The sequence below is a fragment of the Heptranchias perlo genome, unplaced genomic scaffold, assembly GCF_035084215.1.
Source record: "Heptranchias perlo isolate sHepPer1 unplaced genomic scaffold, sHepPer1.hap1 HAP1_SCAFFOLD_56, whole genome shotgun sequence".
Classification (NCBI taxonomy): domain Eukaryota; kingdom Metazoa; phylum Chordata; class Chondrichthyes; order Hexanchiformes; family Hexanchidae; genus Heptranchias; species Heptranchias perlo.
The window spans coordinates 5495516-5507751 of NW_027139581.1; positions in this window are offsets into that span (position 1 = coordinate 5495516).

The window sequence follows — 12236 nt, forward strand, 5'->3', positions numbered from 1 at the left end:
CTGGAGCACAAACACCATCACTCTCTGCAGCCCAAACACCATCACTCTCTGCAGCCCAAACACCATCACTCTCTGCAGCCCAAACACCATCACTCTCTGGAGCACAAACACCATCACTCTCTGGAGCACAAACACCATCACCCTCTGCAGCACAAACACCATCACTCTCTGGAGCACAAACACCATCACTCTCTGGAGCACAAACACCATCACCCTCTGCCGCCGCCGACTCACCACCTTCTGCAGCCCGAGTGTCCTCAGACGGCTGTGAACCTGTGGGAAGGAAGAACAAAATGTTCCACTGGTGAAGCATGTTCATCGGTCACATCACAGACGCCCACACGCTGCACGAGCATGGTCAGACTCGAATCTCATTTTCCCATCCTTCAGACAACACGCAGGTTTTAAACATGCAGCTGGCCAATAGAGGAATGTGAAACTCACCTTTCCTCGCTCCAGTGTCTGATCGGTCACCAGGCACTAAACTGGAAGTGTTGCCCTGCAGCTGAGTGGCCCTTTCTTCATGCTCGGTCATCTCCCTCATAAAGGCTGAACCGCCGCCGGTCTTCGACCTCTCACGGTTGTTGAAAGCCATTTTACTCTGCAGGATATTTAACAATAAAAAAACAGTTTGTGCTTGTTTGTGTGAGAGAGATAAGTTGGGGGTTTGGAGACAGGGTCTCATTCACTAATTTTAATTCAACACCTCAAATCTCTGGAGTTGGGATAAAAGATCTCTAAAAGCATTTAGTGAGGCCCGTCCACAATGGTAACTGAGTTTTACGACCAGTTGCCATTAGATTGAACCTTGACCACACCACCCAGAAACAACCTGTGTTTGTGCATTAGTTAAACTCAGCTCATTTAAATCTGAACTTTTGAATTTCAAAAACTCTCTATACATCCTGGCCGACTGCATTAAATCATTGATTTTTTGCGGCCCTGTTCCGCTCTCCGTGACACGGTGCTGTTCGTGCTCAGAACCTGTGCCACCTCCTTCCACACCAACACGCTAACTTTCTGTGCCGCCCGAGACTTCCGTTCCCCAGAAGCCGCCGAAGCCTCACCTCAACCTCATTGAGGAGTGTGGAGAGGTCTTCATCACAACATTTGTTTCACCTCTACTCATTCATCTTTTGCTGTTCCATCATTTTTCTCAGTGTAAAAACAGCCTTTTCAAAAACAGTTCATTTTATTTTACACTCCTTTTTAAAGACTGTTTATTTAAGTTTCCACTGCTTTTTAAAAATGCATTTAAATTCGGCTTTTTATAAAAACTTTGTTTTGAATTTACAATTACATGAAGAACACTAACTTTCAATGAGAAGTCTGTTCACCTCTTTGAGCAATGAAGGCTGGAGCTGTGGGCGTGACTTCACTTCCTGACAGATTTTGTGGGCGTGTCTTCTCCTCTCAGACATTTCCAGCCGCGGCAACCAACGCTGCTCAGAGGCTCGGGGGACAGAGCAGGATTGGATTCATGGTCCAATTCAAACAATTCGACGCAGAAAAGCCCGCCGGAAGGAATTTCGTTAATTTAAATCGAAGGAACGGCGGTGACCGTTGATTCGACGCTCCGAGCGATTTCTGGCAAGATCTGCCTCATGGATCCTTCCTGACAATTGTATTATCAGACCCCATGTATCCTTACTGACCATTGTATTATCAGCCCCATTGTATCCTGACTGACCATTGTATTATCAGCCCCCATGTATCCTTACTGACCATTGTATTATCAGTCCCCATGTATCCTCACTGACCATTGCATTATCAGTCCCCATCTGCCCTTACTGATCATTGTATCATCAGTCCACATGTATCCTTCCTGACCATTGTATTATCAGCCACCATGTGTCCTTACTGACCATTGAATTATCAGCCACCATGTATCCTTACTGACCATTGAATTATCAGCCCCCATGTATCCTTACTGACCATTGTATTATCAGTCGCCATGTTTCCTTAATGATCATTGTATTATCAGTCCGCATGTACACCGACTGACCATTGTATTATCCGCCGCAGTGTATACTTACTGACCATTCTATTGTCACTCCCATGTATACTTAATGACCATTGCATTGTCAGCCCCGTTTATACTTACTGACCATTGTATTATCAGCCCCTGTATACTTACTGACCATTGTATTATCAGCCCCTGTATACTTACTGGCCATTGTATTGTCAGCCCCCATGTATATTACTGACCATTCTATTATCAGCCGCCGTGTTTTCTTACTGACCATTATATTATCAGCCCCCATGCATCCTTACTGACCATTGTATTGTCAGCCCCCATGTATATTACTGACCATTCTATTATCAGCCGCCGTGTATACTTACTGACCATTATATTATCAGCCCCCATGCATCCTTCCTGACCATTGTATTATCACCCCCCATGTATATTACTGACCATTCTATTATCAGCCGCCGTGTATACTTACTGACCATTGTATTATCAGCCCACATGTATACTTACTGGCCATTGTATTATCAGCCCCCATCTTTACTTACTGTCCATTCTATTACCACTCCCATGTATTCTTACTGGCCGTTGTATTATCGCTCCCATATATTCTGACTGACTGTTGCATTTCCACCTTCATATCTTCTTACTGACCATTACATTATCTTTCCCATGTATTCTTACTCAGCATTGTATCAGCACACCACATATATCCTTACTGACAATTGTTTGTATTCTTACTGACCATTTTATTTTCATCCACATGCATTCTCACTGACAACTGTATTATCTGCATCCAAGTATCATTACTGACCATTGCACTGACACATCCCAGGTACTCTTACTGACCATTGTATTATCCCACCACATGTATTCCTACTGACCATTGCATTATCACACAATATGTGTCCATACTGACCATTCTGTGATCACCCCCATTTTTACTTACTGACCATTGTATTCTCACTCCCCATGTATCCTGACTGACCATTGTATTATCACTCCCCGTGTATCCTTACTGACCAACGTATTATCAATCCCATGTATTCTGACTGGCCATTCTATTATGAACCTTCATGTATTCTTAATGACCATTGCATTATCACTCACACGTATTCGTACTGACAATTGTAATATCTGTGTCCAAGTACCTTTACTGACCATTGTATTACCACCACCATGTGTTCTTACAGACCACTCTATTATCAGCCCCCATGTATCCTTACTGACCATTGTATTATTTGCCGAAAGTATCCTAAATAAGCATGTAAATGGCAGATCCTATGTATTCTTACTGACCATTAAATTAACGGCCCCATGTATCCTGAATGAATATTGTATTATCAGCCCCGTCTATTTTTATGGATCATTGTGTTATCACCCCCGTGTATTTTTACTGATCATTGTATTATTACCACCGATGTATCCTTATTGCCATTGCATTATCACACCCCATGTATAATTACTGACCATTGTATTATCAATCCCATCTCTCCTTACTGACCATGACATTATCAGCCCCCAAGTATCCTTACTGCCCATTGTATTATAACCCCCATGTATCATAATTGACCATTGTATCATCTGCATCCAAGTATCCTTATCGACCATTGCATTATCACATCTCAAGTATCCGTACTCACCATTGTATTATCACCCCTACACATTATTGGTGACCATTATATATTCTGCCCCATTTACAGTTACTGACCATGGCAGTATCACACCCCATGTATCCTTACTGACCATTGTAGTATATACCCAGGTATTCTTACTGACTACTGTATTATCATTCCGCTGTGTTCTTACTGACCATTACATTATCACACAAATGTGTTCTTCTGCAAATTGCATTAGCAAACCCCGCTGATGATCATTGCATTATCTGCATTCAAGAATCCTTACAAAACATTCAGTTGTCACCCACATGTATCCGTAAAGGACATTGCATTTACACCAAATGTGTTCTTACTGACCATTGTATCATCAGTCCCCGTGTATCCTTACTGACCATTGTATTATCAGTCCCCATGTATACTTACTGACCATTGTATTACCAGTCCCCGTGTATCCTTTCTGACCATTGTATTATCAGCCCCCGTGTATCCTTGCTGACCATTGTATTATCAGCCCACATGTATCCCTACTGACCATTGTATTATCATCCCCCATGTCTCCTTACTGACCATTGTATTATCAGCCCCCGTGTATCCTTACTGACCATTGTATTATCAGCCCCCGTGTATCCTTGCTGACTATTATATTTTCAGTCCCCATGTATCCTTACTGACCACTATATTATCAGTCCCAATATATACTGACTGACCATTACTTTAATCTATCCTTGTTGTCTTTTGCACTTTTGTTAACTCCACCCCAGAAAACGTATTTGAAAAATTCTGAAATTGCCGGCTGAATTCACAGAAATAATCTGAACTCTGTCAGTGAAGCTGCTCTCTCTTCACATCAGTACTGTCAGACTGCGGGATTCATATTTTCTTTTTTTACTTCATTTTCTTTAAGTAATATTCAGAACTTTCGGTAGCTTCACTTCACATCAGTAAAATGCTTGTTTACCTGTAATTTTCAATATGGAGTGACGGTGTTAAGGGATTTACCTAACCTGTTTGTTTACTGACCTCAATTAATGTCAATGTGTCGTTTAATTGTCTCACTGGAGAGTTCCCTCAGGCCATAAATAGGGACTGTTTTCAAGGCGTCACATCAGAGTGTTTGATGCAGCTTTGCCTCCAGTACAAACAGTGATCATTGGATCTCAGAGATAATGAAAGAATGTTCTGGTATATTCCAATTCAGCTTCGGATTCTGTGGGCAATTATTGATGCACAACAGATTTACTATCCGCTCCTCGCTGCTGTTGGCGTTCCTGGTAAGTCATTATTTCAGCAGTTAATTCTGTAAACCATGTTTAACTGTTCTTGTCCTTTAGACCCGGTTATTAATTGTATTCAGTGTAATCCTCTTGTTCAGTGTCTGGTAATGCACCTTGTTTCCTTCATGTAACATGTGAACAGTTCCCGATTCACTGCCCCAGTTCGATGAACACCATTTCCTTTTCATAACTTTCTTCAACTGATGGTCATTTTTTAGGATTTGACTGTTATTTGAGTCTCGTACACAAGGAATGTTGGGTGGACGATTCTCTTTATTGAACAGTTTGCCGTCTGCTCTCTGCACTGAACCCTAGTATCGGATCAGAAATATGTGTTCATAGAGTAAGACAGCTGCCTGGAGCTGAATCATTATTGGATATTGTCCAATATTTCAGAGTGTATTGGTGACCTATCTGTCAGCGCTGGTTTCCACAGATCAGTGTCATTAACTATAACCAGCAGACCTTAAAACTCCTGTTACCTGTGAACAAGTAACTTGAATTGTCTTTCCCAAGGGTTTCTATCTGTTTCAGCATTGTTTTTTCCAAGTTGTTTTCTGTTGAGGTTCTGATCAGTTGTTTTGAGAACCGAAAGCCAGTTCGAAGCTTTTCGAAGCTTCTACTCATCGTTGCTTTCATTCAGATCAGTTGTTGTTGAAAGCTGAAGCTTCTCAAAGTTTCTGCACATTGCTGCCTTTGCAGTTTAAACTTACAATGTCCAAATGTAAAGTCCAAAGGGGCAAAGTTAACTCTTTCATTCACGGTTCTCTCTCGTCTCCTCTTCAAATCTGCCGTCATCACCCCATCCTCAAAAAAAATCCATGACCCCTCGGTCCTTGTAAATTACGGCCCCATCTCCAACCTCCCTGTCCTCTCCTTGAACGTGTTGTCTTTTCCAAAATCTGTGCCCATCTTTCCTGCAAATGCATTAGCAACCTCTCCAATCAGGTTTCCACCACTGCCACAGCACTGAGACGGCCCGAATCAAAGTCACAAATGACATCCCATGTGACTGACCGTGGAAAACTATCCCTCCTCTTCCTTCTCGGCCTGTCTGCAGCCTTTGACACGGGTGTCCACACCATCCACCTCCAACGCCTCTCGTCCGTTGTCCAACTGGGTGGGACTGCCCTCGCCTGGTTCCATTCCTATCAATCCAGGCTGAGCCAGAGAATCTCCTGCATTGATTTATCTTCCAGCCCCCGCACCGTTATCTCTGGTGTCCCAAAAGGAACAATCCTTGACCTCCTCCTATTTCACATATTCAAGCTTCCCCTCGGTGACATCATCCGAAAACACAAAGTCAGATTCCACATGAAAATGACACCCAGCTGTACCTCACCACCGCCTCTCTCGACCCCTTCACTGCGAATCCAACGTCCAGTCCTGGATGAGCAGAAGTTTCGTCCATTAGAAAGACTGAAGCCATTGTCTTCGAACCCCATCAAAAATTCCGTTCATCCGCTACTGATTTCATCCCGTTCCCTGGTCACAGTCTGAGGCTGAACCGGACCAGTAGGCGTTCTATTTGACCCTGAGCTGAGCTTCTGATCCCATATCCTCTCCATCACCAAGATCGCCGACTTCCACCTCCCGAACCTCGCCCGTCTCCGCCCCAGCCTCAGCCCATCTACTGCTGAAATCCTGACCCATGGTTTTGTTACCTCCGGGCTCGACTATTAACTTGAGCTCATCCAAAACTCTGCTGCCCGCATCCAAACTCGCACCAAGTCCCGTTCACCCATCACCCCTCTGCTTGCTGACCTACATTGGCTCCCGGTCGAGCGAAGCCTCTATTTAAAAATTGCTAAACTCGGGTTACATCGAATTACATAGAATTTACAGCTCTCAAACAGGCCATTCGGCCCAACTGGTCTATGCCGGTGTTTATGCACCACACGAGCCTCCTCCCATTCTACTTCATCTCACCCGATCAGCATATTCTTCCATTCCTTTCTCCCTCTTGTACTTAGTTAACTTCTCCTTAAATGCATCTATTCTATTCGCCTCAACTATTCCTTGTGGTAGCGAGCTCTACATTCTAACCAGTCCCTGGGTAACTCAGTCTCTGCTGAACTGCTTATTGTAAACAATTTTACAACACCAAGTTATAGTCCAGCAATTTTATTTTAAATTCACAAGCTTTCGGAGATTTTCTCCTTCCTCAGGCAAATGTAAAACATTTGCCTGAGGAAGGAGAAAATCTCCGAAAGCTTGTGAATTTAAAATAAAATTGCTGGACTATAACTTGGTGTTGTAAAATTGTTTACAATTGTCAACCCCAGTCCATCACCGGCATCTCCACATCAGAACTGCTTATTGGATTTGTTGGTCATTATCTTATCTTTATGACCACGAGTTTTGTCCCCCCACTACACCACAAGTGAAAAAAAGGAGAGAAAAGAGCCCCAGCCTGTTCAGCCTCTCCTGATAAGTATATCCTCTCAGTTCTGGTATCATCATTGTAAATCTGTTTTGCACTCACTCCAGTGCCTTTAAACCATTGTTATTAATGGAGATCACAACTGTGCACAATACTCCAAGAGTGGACTAACCACTGGTTATAAATCACTGGTCAGGCCTCAGCTGTCCAATTGTCTCCAATTATGGGCATCACACTTTAGGAAGTATTTCAAGGCCTTGGAGAGGGTGCAGAGTAGATTTAGTAGAATGTTCCCAGGGATGAGCGACCGGGCTGCTGCTTTTACTCTCAGTCTGATGTACAATTCCCTGTTTTTCTCTTCCTTACAGTGAACTTAGTGACGATTGTGCTCCTGTCTGGAGGAAGGTGCGGTCTCTCCAAATGTGTCACTCGTTACCTGGTGTCCATGGCAGCGGCGGATCTCCTGGTCGTTATCACTGATTTGATATTCAGGCAAATTCCTATTCTTTTTTGGACTCAGTTTCAGTTCATTTGGGGCTTTAAAGTGTGTAATATCCACGCCGTCCTGCTTTACGCAGCCACAGACTGTTCTGTCTGGTTTACAGTCACTTTCACCTTTGATCGATTTGTGGCTATTTGTTGCCAGAAGCTGAAAACAAAATATTGCACCGAGAAAACGGCGGCTGTGGTTCTGGGAACAGTGAGTGTGCTGTTCTGTGTGAAGAACACTTTCTGGTACTTTATGCTTGGAGGTGAATATTGGATTAGTAATTCTCCCTGGTTTTGTTTTGCATCAGATTATGTTCGTTATTCACAGGTGTGGGCAGTAATTGAATTCCTTCACTATATTGTCACCCCATTTGTTCCATTTGTTCTGATTCTGCTGCTCAATGCTTCAACCGTCAGACACATTTTAGTGTCGAGCAGAGTCCGCAGGAAACTCCGGGCCCACAGCAGTGGGGAGAGTCCCAGTGACCCAGAGATGGAGAAGAGAAGGAAATCCATCATTTTACTGTTTGTTATATCGGGGAATTTTATCCTGTTATGGGCGGTGTTTCTGTTGTTTTCTGTATGGAAACGATTATATGTGTTAGACTTTATTCCTGTGATTCTACCTAAATTTGTACAAGAACTGGGATTTATGCTCCAGCTCCTGAGTTGCTGCACCAACACGTGTATTTATGCCGTGACCCAGACTAAATTCAGAGAGGAGTTGAAGAATGTGGTGAAATATCCCTTTACTGGAATTGTTAAATTAATTAAATAATGAGAAGATTTTCCATCATCACAAGGTGTTGGTCTGGTGTTCTGCCCAATCCCCTCATCTCTGTGATACAAACACAGTGAGGCCGGTTTTCATCTTTCACCGCCCGGATTTAATGACTGACAGGGACGGTCGAGGTGGGGAAGTCCGCGGAGATCAGTCCCGCTTGATTCCTTCTGGTTTTTAGCCCCGTTCAGTCCTCTGGTGCGGCCTGGGGCGGGTGGATGAAGCTCCGGTCCGCCAGGCTCTTGTTTCATGTGTTTACACAAAGCGGGCGGGCGGGGCACACATGCAGCCCGTGGTGTGAGGACCAGAGAATCGTATTTTAAGAATCATTTTACTTCACCTTAGGAACAGAGGAACAGGAGTCGGCCATTGAAACCATCGAGCGTGTTCCCCCATTCCATTAGATCAAGTTCGATCTGTGTATGAACTCAATTTACCCGCCTTGGATTTGAACACTTAATACCCGCGCCAAACAAAAATCGATCAATCTCAGTTTTGAAATTTTCAATTGATCCCCAGCATCAACAGCTTTTTGGAGGAGAGGGTTCCAGATTTCCACTGCCCTTTGTGTGAAGAAGTGATTCCTGACATCACCCTTGAACGGACTACCTTTAATTTTAAGGTTATGCCCCCTTGTTCTGGACTCCCCCACCAGAGGAAATAGTTTCTCTCTATCTTCCCCATCAAATCCTTTAATCATCTTAAATACGACCATTAGATCTGCTCTTAATCTTCTGTACTGAAGGGAATACAAGCCTGGTCTGTGCAGTCTGTCCTCATAATTTAACCTTTTTAGCCCCGGTATCATTCTGGTGAATCTGTGCTGTACCCCCTCCAAGGCCCATATATCCTTCCTGAGGTGCGCTGCCCAGAACTGAATTCAGTCTCCAGATGGGGTCGAACCAGAGCTCAGCACAGCTTTAACATAACTTCCACCCTTTGTGTTCCAGCCCTTTTTGATCAGGCTCAAAGTTCCATTCGTCTTTTCAATTATTTTTTGTACCTATCCTTCAGCTTTTAGTGATTTCTGGACTTGGACTTCACAATCTCTCTGCTCTTCCACAGACCCGAGCATCTCACCATTTAGATAACCGGATCTAACTTTCTTAGGTCGAAAGTGGATGACCTCACACTTTCCCACATTGAACTCCATCTGCCACAGTTTTGCCCATTCATTTAATCTTTCAACGTCCCTTTGCAACTATCTGCTCCCATCTACAATATTTATTGTGCTTCCTAACTTATTGTCGTCAGCGAACTTAGATATACGGCTGTCTATTCCTTCATCCAAGTCATTTATAAATACAGTGAAAAGCTGCGGTCCCAGTACAGATCCCTGGGGACACCACTGGTCACATCCTGCTGATTTGAGTCCATACCCATTATCCCCACTCTCTGTCTCCCACCACCTAACCAATTCCCTGTCCAAGCCAATGGGTTGTCTCCAATTCCATGCACTCTCGATTTTGTGAACGGACTCTTATGTGGAACCTTGTCGAACGCCTTCTGGAAGTTCATATAAATAACATCCACAGACACTCCTAATCTACCACATTAATTCGCTCCTCAATAAAATCAACTAGCTTCGTCAGACATGGTAGCAGGACAGGTAGATAAGGTGGTTAAGAAGGCAGCTGGAAGGCTTTGCTTTATTAACTGAGGCATAGAATATAAAAGCAGGGATATTATGCTGGAACTGTATAAAACACTAATTAGGCCACAGCTTGAGTACTGCGCACATTTCTGGTCAACACATTATAGGAAGGATGTAATTGCACGAGAGAGGCTGCAGAGGAGATTTACGAGGATTGTTGCCAGGACTGCAGAATTATCGCTCTGATGACAGATTGGATAGTCTGGGGTTGTTTTCCTTGGAACAGAGGAGGCTGAGGGGTAATTTGATTGAGGTGTACAAATTTGTGTCGGGCCTCGGTAGAGTGAATCAGAAGGACCGATTTCCCTGAGCGGAGGGATCAATAACCAGGGGGCATAGATTTAAAGTGATTGGTGGAAGGATTAGAGCAAAAATGAGGAAAATGTTTTCACCCAGAGGGCGGTGGGGGCCTGGAACTCACTGCCTGAGAGGGCGGTAGAGGCAGAAACCCTTAACTGATTTAAACAATACCTGGATGTGCACCTGAAGAGCCGTCACCTGCAGGGCCACGGACCAAACTCGGGAAAGTGGGATTGGGCTGGGTGGCTCGTTTCTCAGCCGGCGCGGACACGATGGGCCGAATGGCCTCCTTCTGGGCCGTAAATTTTCTATGATTCTATGATTCTAAGAGGTCCAGGATCAATTTATAGCTTATTGAGTAAGACTTGTCACTGTCTCAGACTTTCCCTGTCCCTCAGTATCTGTGTCCGGGGAGAAGCTGATGGATTTGTGTTACCTTCTTCAGGTGAATCTTTGTGCTCATCGAGGTGATCGATGTCAGAGTCTGGAAATGGGACATTTAATCAGTTAGAGCACCTCTTGTCAGTGTCCGGGACTCCCAGGTCAGGCACAGAGCAGTTTACATACAACAACGACAACTTGCATTTATGTAGCGCCGTTAACATAATAAAAGGTCCCAAGGCGTTTCACAGGAGCGATTATCAAACAAAATTTGACTCCGAGCCACACAAGGAGATATTGGGACCGGTGACCAAAAGCTTGGTCAAAGCGGTAAAATTTAATGAGCGTCTTAAAGGAGGAGAGAGAGGCGGAGAGGCGGAGAGGTTTAGGGACGGAATTCCAGAGCTGAGGGCCGAGGCAGCAGAAGGCACGGCCGCCAATGGTGGAGTGATTTTGGAGAAGGGCAGAAATCTCGGAGGGTTGTGGGGCTGGAGGAGGATACAGAGATAGGGAGGGGCGAGACCATGGAAGAATTTGGAAACAAGGATAAGAATTTTAAAATCGAGGTGTTCCCAGACCGACCAAAAGCAAGCACAGGGGTGATGGATGAACAGGACTTGGTGCGAGTTGGAATACGGGGAGCAGAGTTTTGGATCAGCTCAAGTTTATGGAGGGTGGAAGATGAGAGGCCGGCCAGGAGATCATTGGAGAAGTCAAGTCTCGAGGTAACAAATGCATGGATGAGGGTTTCAGCAACAGATGAGCTGAGGTGGGCTGGAGATGCGCAATGTTACGGAGGTGGAAGCAGGCAGTCTTGGTAATGGAGAGAATATGTGAGTAAATCTCTCTCTTCACTGTCCCATCAAACACACCCGGGCAGGTACAGCATGGGTCAGATACAGAGTAAAGCTCCTTCTACACTGTCCAATAAATCATTCCCAGGGCAGGTACAGCACGGGTTAGATACAGAGTAAAGCTCCTTCTACACTGTCCAATAAAACACTCCCAGGGCAGCGACAGCACGGGTTAGATACAGAAGAAAGATCCTTCTACACTGTCCAATAAAACACTCCCAGGGCAACGACAGCACGGTTTACATTTTTTTTTTCGTTCATGGGATGTGGGCGTCGCTGGCGAGGCCGGCATTTATTGCCCATCCCTAATTGCCCTTGAGAAGGTGGTGGTGAGCCGCCTTCTTGAACCGATGCAGTCCGTCTGGTGAAGGTTCTCCCATGGTGCTATTTGGTAGGGAGTTCCAGGATTTTGACCCAGCGATGATGAAGGAATGGCGATACATTCCCAAGTCGGGATGGTGTGTGACTTGGAGGGGAACATGGAGGTGGTGGTATTCCCATGTGCCTGCTGCTCTTGTCCTTCTCGGTGGTA